This window comes from Lissotriton helveticus, chromosome 5_1 (genome assembly GCF_964261635.1).
Source record: "Lissotriton helveticus chromosome 5_1, aLisHel1.1, whole genome shotgun sequence".
In the NCBI taxonomy this organism is placed as follows: Eukaryota; Metazoa; Chordata; class Amphibia; order Caudata; family Salamandridae; genus Lissotriton; species Lissotriton helveticus.
The window spans coordinates 1,648,583,664-1,648,600,138 of record NC_136065.1 but is presented as its reverse complement, the minus strand read 5'-3'; the positions used below and the strand labels follow the sequence as shown (position 1 = coordinate 1,648,600,138).

Sequence of the window (16,475 nt, the reverse complement as noted above, 5' to 3'; positions counted from 1 at the left end):
CACTCTGCACTCTGAAGCTCCACTCTGCACTCTGAAGCTCCACTCTGCACTCTGAAGCTCCACTCTGCACTCTGAAGCTCCACTCTGCACTCTGAAGCTCCACTCTGAATCTGCACTCTGAAGCTCCACTCTGCACTCTGAAGCTCCACTCTGCACTCTGAAGCTCCACTCTGCACTCTGAAGCTCCACTCTGAATCTGCACTCTGAAGCTCCACTCTGCACTCTGAAGCTCCACTCTGAATCTGCACTCTGAAGCTCCACTCTGCACTCTGAAGCTCCACTCTGCACTCTGAAGCTCCACTCTGAAGCTCCACTCTGAAGCTCCACTCTGAAGCTCCACTCTGAAGCTCCACTCTGAAGCTCCACTCTGAAGCTCCACTCTGAAGCTCCACTCTGATGCTCCACTCTGAAGCTCCACTCTGAAGCTCCACTCTGAAGCTCCACTCTGAAGCTCCACTCTGAAGCTCCACTCTGAAGCTCCACTCTGAAGCTCCACTCTGAAGCTCCACTCTGAAGCTCCACTCTGAAGCTCCACTCTGAAGCTCCACTCTGAAGCTCCACTCTGAAGCTCCACTCTGCACTCTGAAGCTCCACTCTGCACTCTGAAGCTCCACTCTGAAGCTCCACTCTGCACTCTGAAGCTCCACTCTGAAGCTCCACTCTGCACTCTGAAGCTCCACTCTGCACTCTGAAGCTCCACTCTGCACTCTGAAGCTCCACTCTGAATCTGCACTCTGAAGCTCCACTCTGCACTCTGAAGCTCCACTCTGAATCTGCACTCTGAAGCTCCACTCTGCACTCTGAAGCTCCACTCTGAATCTGCACTCTGAAGCTCCACTCTGCACTCTGAAGCTCCACTCTGAATCTGCACTCTGAAGCTCCACTCTGCACTCTGAAGCTCCACTCTGAATCTGCACTCTGAAGCTCCACTCTGCACTCTGAAGCTCCACTCTGAATCTGCACTCTGATGCTCCACTCTGAATCTGCACTCTGAAGCTCCACTCTGCACTCTGAATCTGCACTCTGAAGCTCCACTCTGCACTCTGAATCTGCACTCTGCAGCTCCACTCTGAATCTGCAGCTCCACTCTGCACTCTGAAGCTGCACTCTGAAGCTCCACTCTGAATCTGCACTCTGAAGCTCCACTCTGAATCTGCACTCTGAAGCTCCACTCTGAATCTGCACTCTGAAGCTCCACTCTGAATCTGCACTCTGAAGCTCCACTCTGAATCTGCACTCTGAAGCTCCACTCTGAATCTGCACTCTGAAGCTCCACTCTGCACTCTGAAGCTCCACTCTGAAGCTCCACTCTGAAGCTCCACTCTGAAGCTCCACTCTGAAGCTCCACTCTGAAGCTCCACTCTGAAGCTCCACTCTGCACTCTGAATCTGCACTCTGAAGCTCCACTCTGCACTCTGAAGCTCCACTCTGCACTCTGAAGCTCCACTCTGAATCTGCACTCTGAAGCTCCACTCTGCACTCTGAAGCTCCACTCTGCACTCTGAAGCTCCACTCTGAATCTGCACTCTGAAGCTCCACTCTGCACTCTGAAGCTCCACTCTGCACTCTGATGCTCCACTCTGAAGCTCCACTCTGAAGCTCCACTCTGAAGCTCCACTCTGAAGCTCCACTCTGAAGCTCCACTCTGAAGCTCCACTCTGAAGCTCCACTCTGAAGCTCCACTCTGAAGCTCCACTCTGAAGCTCCACTCTGAAGCTCCACTCTGCACTCTGAAGCTCCACTCTGCACTCTGAAGCTCCACTCTGCACTCTGAAGCTCCACTCTGCACTCTGAAGCTCCACTCTGCACTCTGAAGCTCCACTCTGCACTCTGAAGCTCCACTCTGAAGCTCCACTCTGCACTCTGAAGCTCCACTCTGCACTCTGAAGCTCCACTCTGAAGCTCCACTCTGCACTCTGGAGCTCCACTCTGCACTCTGAAGCTCCACTCTGAAGCTCCACTCTGCACTCTGAAGCTCCACTCTGAATCTGCACTCTGAAGCTCCACTCTGCACTCTGAAGCTCCACTCTGAATCTGCACTCTGAAGCTCCACTCTGCACTCTGAAGCTCCACTCTGAATCTGCACTCTGATGCTCCACTCTGAATCTGCACTCTGAAGCTCCACTCTGCACTCTGAATCTGCACTCTGCAGCTCCACTCTGAATCTGCAGCTCCACTCTGCACTCTGAAGCTCCACTCTGAATCTCCACTCTGAAGCTCCACTCTGAATCTCCACTCTGAAGCTCCACTCTGAATCTCCACTCTGAAGCTCCACTCTGAAGCTCCACTCTGAAGCTCCACTCTGAAGCTCCACTCTGAAGCTCCACTCTGAAGCTCCACTCTGAAGCTCCACTCTGCACTCTGAAGCTCCACTCTGCACTCTGAAGCTCCACTCTGCACTCTGAAGCTCCACTCTGAAGCTCCACTCTGAAGCTCCACTCTGAAGCTCCACTCTGAAGCTCCACTCTGAAGCTCCACTCTGAAGCTCCACTCTGAAGCTCCACTCTGAAGCTCCACTCTGAAGCTCCACTCTGCACTCTGAAGCTCCACTCTGAAGCTCCACTCTGCACTCTGAAGCTCCACTCTGAAGCTCCACTCTGCACTCTGAAGCTCCACTCTGAAGCTCCACTCTGCACTCTGAAGCTCCACTCTGCACTCTGAAGCTCCACTCTGAAGCTGCACTCTGAAGCTGCACTCTGAAGCTCCACTCTGAAGCTCCACTCTGAAGCTCCACTCTGAAGCTCCACTCTGAAGCTCCACTCTGAAGCTCCACTCTGAAGCTCCACTCTGAAGCTCCACTCTGCACTCTGAAGCTCCACTCTGAAGCTCCACTCTGCACTCTGAAGCTCCACTCTGAATCTGCACTCTGAAGCTCCACTCTGAAGCTCCACTCTGAAGCTCCACTCTGCACTCTGAAGCTCCACTCTGCACTCTGAAGCTCCACTCTGAAGCTCCACTCTGCACTCTGAAGCTCCACTCTGCACTCTGAAGCTCCACTCTGCACTCTGAAGCTCCACTCTGCACTCTGAAGCTCCACTCTGCACTCTGAAGCTCCACTCTGCACTCTGAAGCTCCACTCTGAAGCTCCACTCTGCACTCTGAAGCTCCACTCTGCACTCTGAAGCTCCACTCTGAAGCTCCACTCTGCACTCTGGAGCTCCACTCTGCACTCTGAAGCTCCACTCTGAAGCTCCACTCTGCACTCTGAAGCTCCACTCTGAATCTGCACTCTGAAGCTCCACTCTGCACTCTGAAGCTCCACTCTGAATCTGCACTCTGAAGCTCCACTCTGCACTCTGAAGCTCCACTCTGAATCTGCACTCTGATGCTCCACTCTGAATCTGCACTCTGAAGCTCCACTCTGCACTCTGAATCTGCACTCTGCAGCTCCACTCTGAATCTGCAGCTCCACTCTGCACTCTGAAGCTCCACTCTGAATCTCCACTCTGAAGCTCCACTCTGAATCTCCACTCTGAAGCTCCACTCTGAAGCTCCACTCTGAAGCTCCACTCTGAAGCTCCACTCTGAAGCTCCACTCTGCACTCTGAAGCTCCACTCTGCACTCTGAAGCTCCACTCTGCACTCTGAAGCTCCACTCTGAAGCTCCACTCTGAAGCTCCACTCTGAAGCTCCACTCTGAAGCTCCACTCTGAAGCTCCACTCTGAAGCTCCACTCTGCACTCTGAAGCTCCACTCTGAAGCTCCACTCTGCACTCTGAAGCTCCACTCTGAAGCTCCACTCTGCACTCTGAAGCTCCACTCTGAAGCTCCACTCTGCACTCTGAAGCTCCACTCTGAATCTGCACTCTGAAGCTCCACTCTGCACTCTGAAGCTCCACTCTGAAGCTGCACTCTGAAGCTGCACTCTGAAGCTCCACTCTGAAGCTCCACTCTGAAGCTCCACTCTGAAGCTCCACTCTGAAGCTCCACTCTGAAGCTCCACTCTGCACTCTGAAGCTCCACTCTGAAGCTCCACTCTGCACTCTGAAGCTCCACTCTGAATCTGCACTCTGAAGCTCCACTCTGAAGCTCCACTCTGAAGCTCCACTCTGCACTCTGAAGCTCCACTCTGAATCTGCACTCTGAAGCTCCACTCTGAAGCTCCACTCTGAAGCTCCACTCTGAAGCTCCACTCTGCACTCTGAAGCTCCACTCTGAAGCTCCACTCTGCACTCTGAAGCTCCACTCTGAAGCTCCACTCTGCACTCTGAAGCTCCACTCTGAAGCTCCACTCTGCACTCTGAAGCTCCACTCTGAAGCTCCACTCTGCACTCTGAAGCTCCACTCTGCACTCTGAAGCTCCACTCTGAAGCTCCACTCTGCACTCTGAAGCTCCACTCTGAATCTGCACTCTGAAGCTCCACTCTGCACTCTGCAGCTCCACTCTGAAGCTCCACTCTGAAGCTCCACTCTGAAGCTCCACTCTGAAGCTCCACTCTGAAGCTCCACTCTGAAGCTCCACTCTGAAGCTCCACTCTGAAGCTCCACTCTGAAGCTCCACTCTGAAGCTCCACTCTGCACTCTGAAGCTCCACTCTGAATCTGCACTCTGAAGCTCCACTCTGCACTCTGAAGCTCCACTCTGAATCTGCACTCTGAAGCTCCACTCTGCACTCTGAAGCTCCACTCTGAATCTGCACTCTGAAGCTCCACTCTGCACTCTGAAGCTCCACTCTGAATCTGCACTCTGAAGCTCCACTCTGCACTCTGAAGCTCCACTCTGAATCTGCACTCTGATGCTCCACTCTGAATCTGCACTCTGAAGCTCCACTCTGCACTCTGAATCTGCACTCTGAAGCTCCACTCTGCACTCTGAATCTGCACTCTGCAGCTCCACTCTGAATCTGCAGCTCCACTCTGCACTCTGAAGCTGCACTCTGAAGCTCCACTCTGAATCTGCACTCTGAAGCTCCACTCTGAATCTGCACTCTGAAGCTCCACTCTGCACTCTGAAGCTCCACTCTGAATCTGCACTCTGATGCTCCACTCTGAATCTGCACTCTGAAGCTCCACTCTGAATCTGCACTCTGAAGCTCCACTCTGCACTCTGAATCTGCACTCTGCAGCTCCACTCTGAATCTGCAGCTCCACTCTGCACTCTGAAGCTGCACTCTGAAGCTCCACTCTGAATCTGCACTCTGAAGCTCCACTCTGAAGCTCCACTCTGCACTCTGAATCTGCACTCTGAAGCTCCACTCTGCACTCTGAAGCTCCACTCTGCACTCTGAAGCTCCACTCTGAATCTGCACTCTGAAGCTCCACTCTGCACTCTGAAGCTCCACTCTGCACTCTGAAGCTCCACTCTGAATCTGCACTCTGAAGCTCCACTCTGCACTCTGAAGCTCCACTCTGCACTCTGATGCTCCACTCTGAAGCTCCACTCTGAAGCTCCACTCTGAAGCTCCACTCTGAAGCTCCACTCTGAAGCTCCACTCTGAAGCTCCACTCTGAAGCTCCACTCTGAAGCTCCACTCTGAAGCTCCACTCTGCACTCTGAAGCTCCACTCTGCACTCTGAAGCTCCACTCTGCACTCTGAAGCTCCACTCTGCACTCTGAAGCTCCACTCTGCACTCTGAAGCTCCACTCTGCACTCTGAAGCTCCACTCTGAAGCTCCACTCTGCACTCTGAAGCTCCACTCTGCACTCTGAAGCTCCACTCTGAAGCTCCACTCTGCACTCTGGAGCTCCACTCTGCACTCTGAAGCTCCACTCTGAAGCTCCACTCTGCACTCTGAAGCTCCACTCTGAATCTGCACTCTGAAGCTCCACTCTGCACTCTGAAGCTCCACTCTGAATCTGCACTCTGAAGCTCCACTCTGCACTCTGAAGCTCCACTCTGAATCTGCACTCTGATGCTCCACTCTGAATCTGCACTCTGAAGCTCCACTCTGCACTCTGAATCTGCACTCTGCAGCTCCACTCTGAATCTGCAGCTCCACTCTGCACTCTGAAGCTCCACTCTGAATCTCCACTCTGAAGCTCCACTCTGAATCTCCACTCTGAAGCTCCACTCTGAATCTCCACTCTGAAGCTCCACTCTGAAGCTCCACTCTGAAGCTCCACTCTGAAGCTCCACTCTGAAGCTCCACTCTGAAGCTCCACTCTGAAGCTCCACTCTGCACTCTGAAGCTCCACTCTGCACTCTGAAGCTCCACTCTGCACTCTGAAGCTCCACTCTGAAGCTCCACTCTGAAGCTCCACTCTGAAGCTCCACTCTGAAGCTCCACTCTGAAGCTCCACTCTGAAGCTCCACTCTGAAGCTCCACTCTGCACTCTGAAGCTCCACTCTGAAGCTCCACTCTGCACTCTGAAGCTCCACTCTGAAGCTCCACTCTGCACTCTGAAGCTCCACTCTGAAGCTCCACTCTGCACTCTGAAGCTCCACTCTGAATCTGCACTCTGAAGCTCCACTCTGCACTCTGAAGCTCCACTCTGAAGCTGCACTCTGAAGCTGCACTCTGAAGCTCCACTCTGAAGCTCCACTCTGAAGCTCCACTCTGAAGCTCCACTCTGAAGCTCCACTCTGAAGCTCCACTCTGAAGCTCCACTCTGCACTCTGAAGCTCCACTCTGAAGCTCCACTCTGCACTCTGAAGCTCCACTCTGAATCTGCACTCTGAAGCTCCACTCTGAAGCTCCACTCTGAAGCTCCACTCTGCACTCTGAAGCTCCACTCTGCACTCTGAAGCTCCACTCTGAAGCTCCACTCTGCACTCTGAAGCTCCACTCTGCACTCTGAAGCTCCACTCTGCACTCTGAAGCTCCACTCTGCACTCTGAAGCTCCACTCTGCACTCTGAAGCTCCACTCTGCACTCTGAAGCTCCACTCTGAAGCTCCACTCTGCACTCTGAAGCTCCACTCTGCACTCTGAAGCTCCACTCTGAAGCTCCACTCTGCACTCTGGAGCTCCACTCTGCACTCTGAAGCTCCACTCTGAAGCTCCACTCTGCACTCTGAAGCTCCACTCTGAATCTGCACTCTGAAGCTCCACTCTGCACTCTGAAGCTCCACTCTGAATCTGCACTCTGAAGCTCCACTCTGCACTCTGAAGCTCCACTCTGAATCTGCACTCTGATGCTCCACTCTGAATCTGCACTCTGAAGCTCCACTCTGCACTCTGAATCTGCACTCTGCAGCTCCACTCTGAATCTGCAGCTCCACTCTGCACTCTGAAGCTCCACTCTGAATCTCCACTCTGAAGCTCCACTCTGAATCTCCACTCTGAAGCTCCACTCTGAAGCTCCACTCTGAAGCTCCACTCTGAAGCTCCACTCTGCACTCTGAAGCTCCACTCTGAAGCTCCACTCTGCACTCTGAAGCTCCACTCTGAAGCTCCACTCTGCACTCTGAAGCTCCACTCTGAAGCTCCACTCTGCACTCTGAAGCTCCACTCTGAATCTGCACTCTGAAGCTCCACTCTGCACTCTGAAGCTCCACTCTGAAGCTGCACTCTGAAGCTGCACTCTGAAGCTCCACTCTGAAGCTCCACTCTGAAGCTCCACTCTGAAGCTCCACTCTGAAGCTCCACTCTGAAGCTCCACTCTGCACTCTGAAGCTCCACTCTGAAGCTCCACTCTGCACTCTGAAGCTCCACTCTGAATCTGCACTCTGAAGCTCCACTCTGAAGCTCCACTCTGAAGCTCCACTCTGCACTCTGAAGCTCCACTCTGAATCTGCACTCTGAAGCTCCACTCTGAAGCTCCACTCTGAAGCTCCACTCTGAAGCTCCACTCTGCACTCTGAAGCTCCACTCTGAAGCTCCACTCTGCACTCTGAAGCTCCACTCTGAAGCTCCACTCTGCACTCTGAAGCTCCACTCTGAAGCTCCACTCTGCACTCTGAAGCTCCACTCTGAAGCTCCACTCTGCACTCTGAAGCTCCACTCTGCACTCTGAAGCTCCACTCTGAAGCTCCACTCTGCACTCTGAAGCTCCACTCTGAATCTGCACTCTGAAGCTCCACTCTGCACTCTGCAGCTCCACTCTGAAGCTCCACTCTGAAGCTCCACTCTGAAGCTCCACTCTGAAGCTCCACTCTGAAGCTCCACTCTGCACTCTGAAAACTTGTTTTCATTGGGAGAGCGGCCTTCAAAGACCCGGTCACTGCGCCTCTCCGAGTGTTTAGCTTGGGATAAAATGGGCGCAGTGTTGTGGTGATGACAGTAGAGCAAGGGAGGTGCCGGCAATGCCGGAACAGACTCGGGGGCGTTCCCGGCGTCGCGTGACGTCGGCAAAAGGCAAAGAATGTCAGGAACGCCCCCGTGTCTGGTCCGGCATTGACGGACAGGCCCCTCGTCCAATGGCAAGGCTCCGTTTACGGAGCCAGCCAATCAATGACGAGGGCCGACCCAAAGCACCCTACAGTTCTCAACAGGATTTCGCCTGCGCGAAAAGCTGCGCAGAGCGCAGCTTTCGCTAGGCAAAACCTAAAAAGGCCCTGATGAGGCTTGAACTCATGACCCCTGGTTTACAAGACCAGTGCTCTGCCACTGAGCTACAAGGCCAGCCTGCCTGCAGTATGTAAATCGCTTCATGTATTCTTACTGCGGTATGAAGATATCTATGATTTTGAGACTCTGTATGGAAATGCAGTTGCATTTGAATGTCTACATGCGTGCACAAATTGAAGAGCATGCTTAAGACACTTTTCTTGGAAGTAGGAAAAACTCCATTTTGATTTGAGAACATAAGAGTATTCACATTTATGACCATACTGATAGCTCTAGTTAGTATGTCCACAATCAGTGACAGATAGAGAACTCACTTATTAGAAGTGATCTGTCTCTGTGGGGCAGACATATGTCAACAGTCATACACTTGAGATGGCTGAAACTTTAGGAGTAAGAGCTGCTTTCTTATCAGTCTATCTATCCAAACTGGTTAGAAGTAACCCTGGGCGTCCGAATCGGCTACGCCCACGGAGTAGGCGTAGTGTTGCCTTCTACGCATTTTGCGTAGACAGCGTAGCCGGCAACACTACGCCCACTCCGTGGGCGTAGCCGATTCGGCCGCCACCCGCCTCCCTCCCGCCCTCCCCTACATACATTATTTAAGCAACTAACCTTAATAAAACAATTTTTAAAGCACTTACCATGTCCGGGGCTCTTCCGGGGCTCCCTCTTGGAATAGCGTCCCTTCCTGGATACCAATGCGCATGCGCGGCCTCCCGCGCATGGGCATTGGTATCCAGGACGACGCTATTCCAAGAGGGAGCCCCGGACGAGCCCCGGACACGGTAAGTGCTTTAAAATTGTTTTATTAAGGGTAGTTGCTTAAATAATGTATGTAGGGGAGAGCGGGAGGGAGGTGCGTAGTGGGGCTACGCGGAGTGCGGGAGTGGCGTAGCTTCTCGCCCACTCCGCGTAGCTCCGCGGAGCCCCACTACGCCCACTACGACCAGGGTTAGTTAGAAGGCCAGGAGTGAGGGAAAGGCAATCCTCTGGACACTTCATGAAAGATCTAATTTCAATTAAGCACAAAACACTTCCCTTAATTTGACATAATTGCCAAAATGGAATAGTCAGTTGGGCCCTTCTAGTGGATTATGGCTGTGTCTTGAAAGAGAGTGTAATTGTACTACAAGACATGCCCACCTTCAAAAGAGTGACTGATGGCGTTCCGACGAAAGTGGGATTCGAACCCACGCGTGCAGAGCACAATGGATTAGCAGTCCATCGCCTTAACCACTCGGCCACCTCGTCTGCCTTAGGTGACTATGTTTCATTTTTTAGGAAATTCTTACGATGTGCTAATTACAAATAATCATAAGTTTCTCCTAGACTGTGTCAGAACTGGCAAATATATGTGGTGTTCAATAGACAGAGCACATGATATAGCAGAATTATCAAATCTGTTCCATTAGGACTGTAGTTTTTAATAGTCATGATAACATGCTAGCATGTGAGTCGATCTTGCACAGTGAATAAGGGAGCAGTGCCAGTATCTACTTGGTCAGCTCTAGATGGCTCAACTGGGGAGGTATGAGAACAGTGAGCTCCAGTGACGCAATGGTTAGTGCGCGGTACTTATACAGCAGTACTTGCATTGAGGCATGCCGAGGTTGTGAGTTCGAGCCTCACCTGGAGCAGCTTACTGGTTTTTCATAAACCATTTCACTAAAAGTAAAGATTAAACTCAGGGGAAAGACGGCCCTTGCTAGAGAGTTTTTACTTCTTTTCAGGATCTGCGTGTCCGACTCTTCCAGGTGCAAATATCACAATCCTATTCGATGCTCCTTATAAACATTCCATGATGTGCCGTCTTGCATAGCATGCAAACACCACATCAGTGCATTTAAAAATACATTTGTAGAATAATAAATATGATGAAAACATTGTTGTCTCGGGATAACCATATACTGAGGAGCTGCAAACACTGCTGTATCAGCTACTTACAGTAAAATTTAACTGAAAGACATATCAAAAGAAGAGCGTCATCATATTAATGTTTCTAGTCAACATAAGAGTTGCACCATAGCAGCTTATGGTGCTTTCTGCTCAGATTGTGCCTCCAATCCCACATTGATTTTTTTTATTCTTTGCAGTTTAAAAAAACAATTCATGCTCAAAGTTAACTTTTTAAAACCATTCAACCTAATATATTTATTTCTCTAACTTGTGAATGTGGTCCATGTTCTCTTTTCCTCATCCCCATCACGATACTCCTTTTCCCGAAATCAGGTTCACTTCTTTATCCAGCCCACCCATCCAAGGTCACCAAATCTATGAAGCGATTCTGCTTTTTCTCACATTCTCTCTATGTACAAGATACCTTGTATCATTTGAATGGACAGCAGGAGAGTCGGATATTTATGGTTAGTGGGGGTGGGGTTTTGAAGATTAACCTCATTTGCCTAAGAGCCGGGGCATCTGGGAGGAAAAGTATTTTAAGGGGGATGAAGTTCACATCTCCTTGGTGAAATTTCTAGATCCTTATTTCATCCTTTCTGTGGATGCAGACTCAGTCTGAACAGAGGTCATAGTCCTCGCTCTGACTTTCAAAGGAACTTCAAATATGCATGGCTTATTTAGCTTTGCCCGGCAGGGCTTGCCCGGCGGGGTGAGAATGGCGTTTGTCAGGCATTCGTCAGGCGATCGAAAGGGGTGAGGCCATAGTTTATGGTTCAATGGTTTTCATGAAGTCTTCTTGATACGATGAAAGCAGGAAAGGGAAGCTTGTCAATAAGCAAACTTAAGACAAGGTGTGACTCCTAGAAAGAATGACTTGGAAACAACATACAGAAACTCACATATAAAAAGGCCCTGATGAGGCTTGAACTCATGACCCCTGGTTTACAAGACCAGTGCTCTGCCACTGAGCTACAAGGCCAGCCTGCCTGCAGTATGTAAATCGCTTCATGTATTCTTACTACGGTATGAAGATATCTATGATTTTGAGACTCTGTATGGAAATGCAGTTGCATTTGAATGTCTACATGCGTGCACAAATTGAAGAGCATGCTTAAGACACTTTTCTTGGAAGTAGGAAAAACTCCATTTTGATTTGAGAACATAAGAGTATTCACATTTATGACCATACTGATAGCTCTAGTTAGTATGTCCACAATCAGTGACAGATAGAGAACTCACTTATTAGAAGTGATCTGTCTCTGTGGGGCAGACATATGTCAACAGTCATACACTTGAGATGGCTGAAACTTTAGGAGTAAGAGCTGCTTTCTTATCAGTCTATCTATCCAAACTGGTTAGAAGTAACCCTGGGCGTCCGAATCGGCTACGCCCACGGAGTAGGCGTAGTGTTGCCTTCTACGCATTTTGCGTAGACAGCGTAGCCGGCAACACTACGCCCACTCCGTGGGCGTAGCCGATTCGGCCGCCACCCGCCTCCCTCCCGCCCTCCCCTACATACATTATTTAAGCAACTAACCTTAATAAAACAATTTTTAAAGCACTTACCATGTCCGGGGCTCTTCCGGGGCTCCCTCTTGGAATAGCGTCCCTTCCTGGATACCAATGCGCATGCGCGGCCTCCCGCGCATGGGCATTGGTATCCAGGACGACGCTATTCCAAGAGGGAGCCCCGGACGAGCCCCGGACACGGTAAGTGCTTTAAAATTGTTTTATTAAGGGTAGTTGCTTAAATAATGTATGTAGGGGAGAGCGGGAGGGAGGTGCGTAGTGGGGCTACGCGGAGTGCGGGAGTGGGCGTAGCTTCTCGCCCACTCCGCGTAGCTCCGCGGAGTCCCACTACGCCCACTACGACCAGGGTTAGTTAGAAGGCCAGGAGTGAGGGAAAGGCAATCGTCTGGACACTTCATGAAAGATCTAATTTCAATTAAGCACAAAACACTTCCCTTAATTTGACATAATTGCCAAAATGGAATAGTCAGTTGGGCCCTTCTAGTGGATTATGGCTGTGTCTTGAATGAGAGTGTAATTGTACTACGAGACATGCCCACCTTCAAAAGAGTGTCTGATGGCGTTCCGACGAAGGTGGGATTCGAACCCACACGTGTAGAGCACAATGGATTAGCAGCCCATCGCCTTAACCACTCGGCCACCTCGTCTGCCTTAGGTGACTATGTTTCATTTTTTAGGAAATTCTTACGATGTGCTAATTACAAATAATCATAAGTTTCTCCTAGACTGTGTCAGAACTGGCAAATATATGTGGTGTTCAATAGACAGAGCACATGATATAGCCGAATTATCAAATCTGTTCCATTAGGACTGTAGTTTTTAATAGTCATGATAACATGCTAGCATGTGAGTCGATCTTGCACAGTGAATAAGGGAGCAGTGCCAGTATCTACTTGGTCAGCTCTAGATGGCTCAACTGGGGAGGTATGAGAACAGTGAGCTCCAGTGGCGCAATCGGTTAGCGCGCGGTACTTACACAGCAGTACTTGCATTGAGGCATGCCGAGGTTGTGAGTTTGAGCCTCACCTGGAGCAGCTTACTGGGTTTTCATAAACCATTTCACTAAAAGTAAAGTAGCTCTAGTAAAGCTAGAGAGTTTTTACTTCTTTTCAGGATCTGCGTGTCCGACTCTTCCAGGTGCAAATATCACAATCCTATTCGATGCTCCTTATAAACATTCCATGATGTGCCGTCTTGCATAGCATGCAAACACCACATCAGTGCATTTAAAAATACATTTGTAGAATAATAAATATGATGAAAACATTGTTGTCACGGGATAACCATATACTGAGGAGCTGCACACAGTGCTGTATCAGCTACTTACAGTAAAATTTAACTGAAAGACATATCAAAAGAAGAGCGTCATCATATTAATGTTTCTAGTCAACATAAGAGTTGCACCATAGCAGCTTATGGTGCTTTCTGCTCAGATTGTGCCTCCAATCCCACATTGATTTTTTTTATTCTTTGCAGTTTAAAAAAACAATTCATGCTCAAAGTTAACTTTTTAAAACCATTCAACCTAATATATTTATTTCTCTAACTTGTGAATGTGGTCCATGTTCTCTTTTCCTCATCCCCATCACGATACTCCTTTTCCCGAAATCAGGTTCACTTCTTTATCCAGCCCACCCATCCAAGGTCACCAAATCTATGAAGCGATTCTGCTTTTTCTCACATTCTCTCTATGTACAAGATACCTTGTATCATTTGAATGGACAGCAGGAGAGTCGGATATTTATGGTTAGTGGGGGTGGGGTTTTGAAGATTAACCTCATTTGCCTAAGAGCCGGGGCATCTGGGAGGAAAAGTATTTTAAGGGGGATGAAGTTCACATCTCCTTGGTGAAATTTCTAGATCCTTATTTCATCCTTTCTGTGGATGCAGACTCAGTCTGAACAGAGGTCATAGTCCTCGCTCTGACTTTCAAAGGAACTTCAAATATGCATGGCTTATTTAGCTTTGCCCGGCAGGGCTTGCCCGGCGGGGTGAGAATGGCGTTTGTCAGGCGTTCGTCAGGCGATCCCATAGTTTATGGTTCAATGGTTTTCATGAAGTCTTCTTGATACGATGAAAGCAGGAAAGGGAAGCTTGTCAATAAGCAAACTTAAGACAAGGTGTGACTCCTAGAAAGAATGACTTGGAAACAACATACAGAAACTCACATATAAAAAGGCCCTGATGAGGCTTGAACTCATGACCCCTGGTTTACAAGACCAGTGCTCTGCCACTGAGCTACAAGGCCAGCCTGCCTGCAGTATGTAAATCGCTTCATGTATTCTTACTGCGGTATGAAGATATCTATGATTTTGAGACTCTGTATGGAAATGCAGTTGCATTTGAATGTCTACATGCGTGCACAAATTGAAGAGCATGCTTAAGACACTTTTCTTGGAAGTAGGAAAAACTCCATTTTGATTTGAGAACATAAGAGTATTCACATTTATGACCATACTGATAGCTCTAGTTAGTATGTCCACAATCAGTGACAGATAGAGAACTCACTTATTAGAAGTGATCTGTCTCTGTGGGGCAGACATATGTCAACAGTCATACACTTGAGATGGCTGAAACTTTAGGAGTAAGAGCTGCTTTCTTATCAGTCTATCTATCCAAACTGGTTAGAAGTAACCCTGGGCGTCCGAATCGGCTACGCCCACGGAGTAGGCGTAGTGTTGCCTTCTACGCATTTTGCGTAGACAGCGTAGCCGGCAACACTACGCCCACTCCGTGGGCGTAGCCGATTCGGCCGCCACCCGCCTCCCTCCCGCCCTCCCCTACATACATTATTTAAGCAACTAACCTTAATAAAACAATTTTTAAAGCACTTACCATGTCCGGGGCTCTTCCCGGGCTCCCTCTTGGAATAGCGTCCCTTCCTGGATACCAATGCGCATGCGCGGCCTCCCGCGCATGGGCATTGGTATCCAGGACGACGCTATTCCAAGAGGGAGCCCCGGACGAGCCCCGGACACGGTAAGTGCTTTAAAATTGTTTTATTAAGGGTAGTTGCTTAAATAATGTATGTAGGGGAGAGCGGGAGGGAGGTGCGTAGTGGGGCTACGCGGAGTGCGGGAGTGGGCGTAGCTTCTCGCCCACTCCGCGTAGCTCCGCGGAGTCCCACTACGCCCACTACGACCAGGGTTAGTTAGAAGGCCAGGAGTGAGGGAAAGGCAATCCTCTGGACACTTCATGAAAGATCTAATTTCAATTAAGCACAAAACACTTCCCTTAATTTGACATAATTGCCAAAATGGAATAGTCAGTTGGGCCCTTCTAGTGGATTATGGCTGTGTCTTGAAAGAGAGTGTAATTGTACTACGAGACATGCCCACCTTCAAAAGAGTGTCTGATGGCGTTCCAACGAAGGTGGGATTCGAACCCAAGCGTGCAGAGCACAATGGATTAGCAGTCCATCGCCTTAACCACTCGGCCACCTCGTCTGCCTTAGGTGACTATGTTTCATTTTTTAGGAAATTCTTACGATGTGCTAATTACAAATAATCATAAGTTTCTCCTAGACTGTGTCAGAACTGGCAAATATATGTGGTGTTCAATAGACAGAGCACATGATATAGCAGAATTATCAAATCTGTTCCATTAGGACTGTAGTTTTTAATAGTCATGATAACATGCTAGCATGTGAGTCGATCTTGCACAGTGAATAAGGGAGCAGTGCCAGTATCTACTTGGTCGGCTCTAGATGGCTCAACTGGGGAGGTATGAGAACAGTAAGCTCCAGTGGCGCAATCGGTTAGCGTGCGGTACTTACACAGAAGTACTTGCATTGAGGCATGCCGAGGTTGTGAGTTTGAGCCTCACCTGGAGCAGCTTACTGGGTTTTCATAAACCTTTTCACTAAAAGTAAAGTAGCTCTAGTAAAGCTAGAGAGTTTTTACTTCTTTTCAGGATCTGCGTGTCCGACTCTTCCAGGTGCAAATATCACAATCCTATTCGATGCTCCTTATAAACATTCCATGATGTGCCGTCTTGCATAGCATGCAAACACCACATCAGTGCATTTAAAAATACATTTGTAGAATAATAAATATGATGAAAACATTGTTGTCACGGGATAACCATATACTGAGGAGCTGCAAACAGTGCTGTATCAGCTACTTACAGTAAAATTTAACTGAAAGACATATCAAAAGAAGAGCGTCATCATATTAATGTTTCTAGTCAACATAAGAGTTGCACCATAGCAGCTTATGGTGCTTTCTGCTCAGATTGTGCCTCCAATCCCACATTGATTTTTTTTATTCTTTGCAGTTTAAAAAAACAATTCATGCTCAAAGTTAACTTTTTAAAACCATTCAACCTAATATATTTATTTCTCTAACTTGTGAATGTGGTCCATGTTCTCTTTTCCTCATCCCCATCACGATACTCCTTTTCCCGAAATCAGGTTCACTTCTTTATCCAGCCCACCCATCCAAGGTCACCAAATCTATTAAGCGATTCTGCTTTTTCTCACATTCTCTCTATGTACAAGATACCTTGTATCATTTGAATGGACAGCAGGAGAGTCGGATATTTATGGTTAGTGGGGGTGGGGTTTTGAAGATTAACCTCATTTGCCTAAGAGCCGGGG

The 16,475-nt window shown here is 49.1% G+C and overlaps 9 non-coding genes across 9 annotated transcripts; 3 read left to right on the top strand and 6 right to left on the bottom strand.

Moving 5' to 3' along the window:
• Positions 1–8,431: 8,431 nt before the first annotated feature.
• TRNAT-UGU (transfer RNA threonine (anticodon UGU)) lies at positions 8,432–8,503 on the bottom strand. Its single transcript has one exon. It is a non-coding gene; the product is annotated as a tRNA-Thr (tRNA).
• Positions 8,504–9,618: 1,115 nt separating this feature from the next.
• TRNAS-GCU (transfer RNA serine (anticodon GCU)) lies at positions 9,619–9,700 on the bottom strand. Its single transcript has one exon. It is a non-coding gene; the product is annotated as a tRNA-Ser (tRNA).
• A 292-nt stretch (positions 9,701–9,992) lies between these two features.
• On the top strand, positions 9,993–10,086 carry TRNAI-UAU (transfer RNA isoleucine (anticodon UAU)). The gene is made up of 2 exons: positions 9,993–10,029; positions 10,051–10,086. It is a non-coding gene; the product is annotated as a tRNA-Ile (tRNA).
• A 1,169-nt stretch (positions 10,087–11,255) lies between these two features.
• Positions 11,256–11,327, bottom strand: TRNAT-UGU (transfer RNA threonine (anticodon UGU)). Its single transcript has one exon. It is a non-coding gene; the product is annotated as a tRNA-Thr (tRNA).
• A 1,116-nt stretch (positions 11,328–12,443) lies between these two features.
• Positions 12,444–12,525, bottom strand: TRNAS-GCU (transfer RNA serine (anticodon GCU)). Its single transcript has one exon. It is a non-coding gene; the product is annotated as a tRNA-Ser (tRNA).
• Positions 12,526–12,817: 292 nt separating this feature from the next.
• Positions 12,818–12,912, top strand: TRNAV-UAC (transfer RNA valine (anticodon UAC)). Its single transcript has 2 exons — positions 12,818–12,855; positions 12,877–12,912. It is a non-coding gene; the product is annotated as a tRNA-Val (tRNA).
• Positions 12,913–14,054: 1,142 nt separating this feature from the next.
• TRNAT-UGU (transfer RNA threonine (anticodon UGU)) lies at positions 14,055–14,126 on the bottom strand. The gene has a single exon. It is a non-coding gene; the product is annotated as a tRNA-Thr (tRNA).
• Positions 14,127–15,242: 1,116 nt separating this feature from the next.
• On the bottom strand, positions 15,243–15,324 carry TRNAS-GCU (transfer RNA serine (anticodon GCU)). Its single transcript has one exon. It is a non-coding gene; the product is annotated as a tRNA-Ser (tRNA).
• Positions 15,325–15,616: 292 nt separating this feature from the next.
• TRNAV-UAC (transfer RNA valine (anticodon UAC)) lies at positions 15,617–15,711 on the top strand. The gene is made up of 2 exons: positions 15,617–15,654; positions 15,676–15,711. It is a non-coding gene; the product is annotated as a tRNA-Val (tRNA).
• Positions 15,712–16,475: the final 764 nt, after the last annotated feature.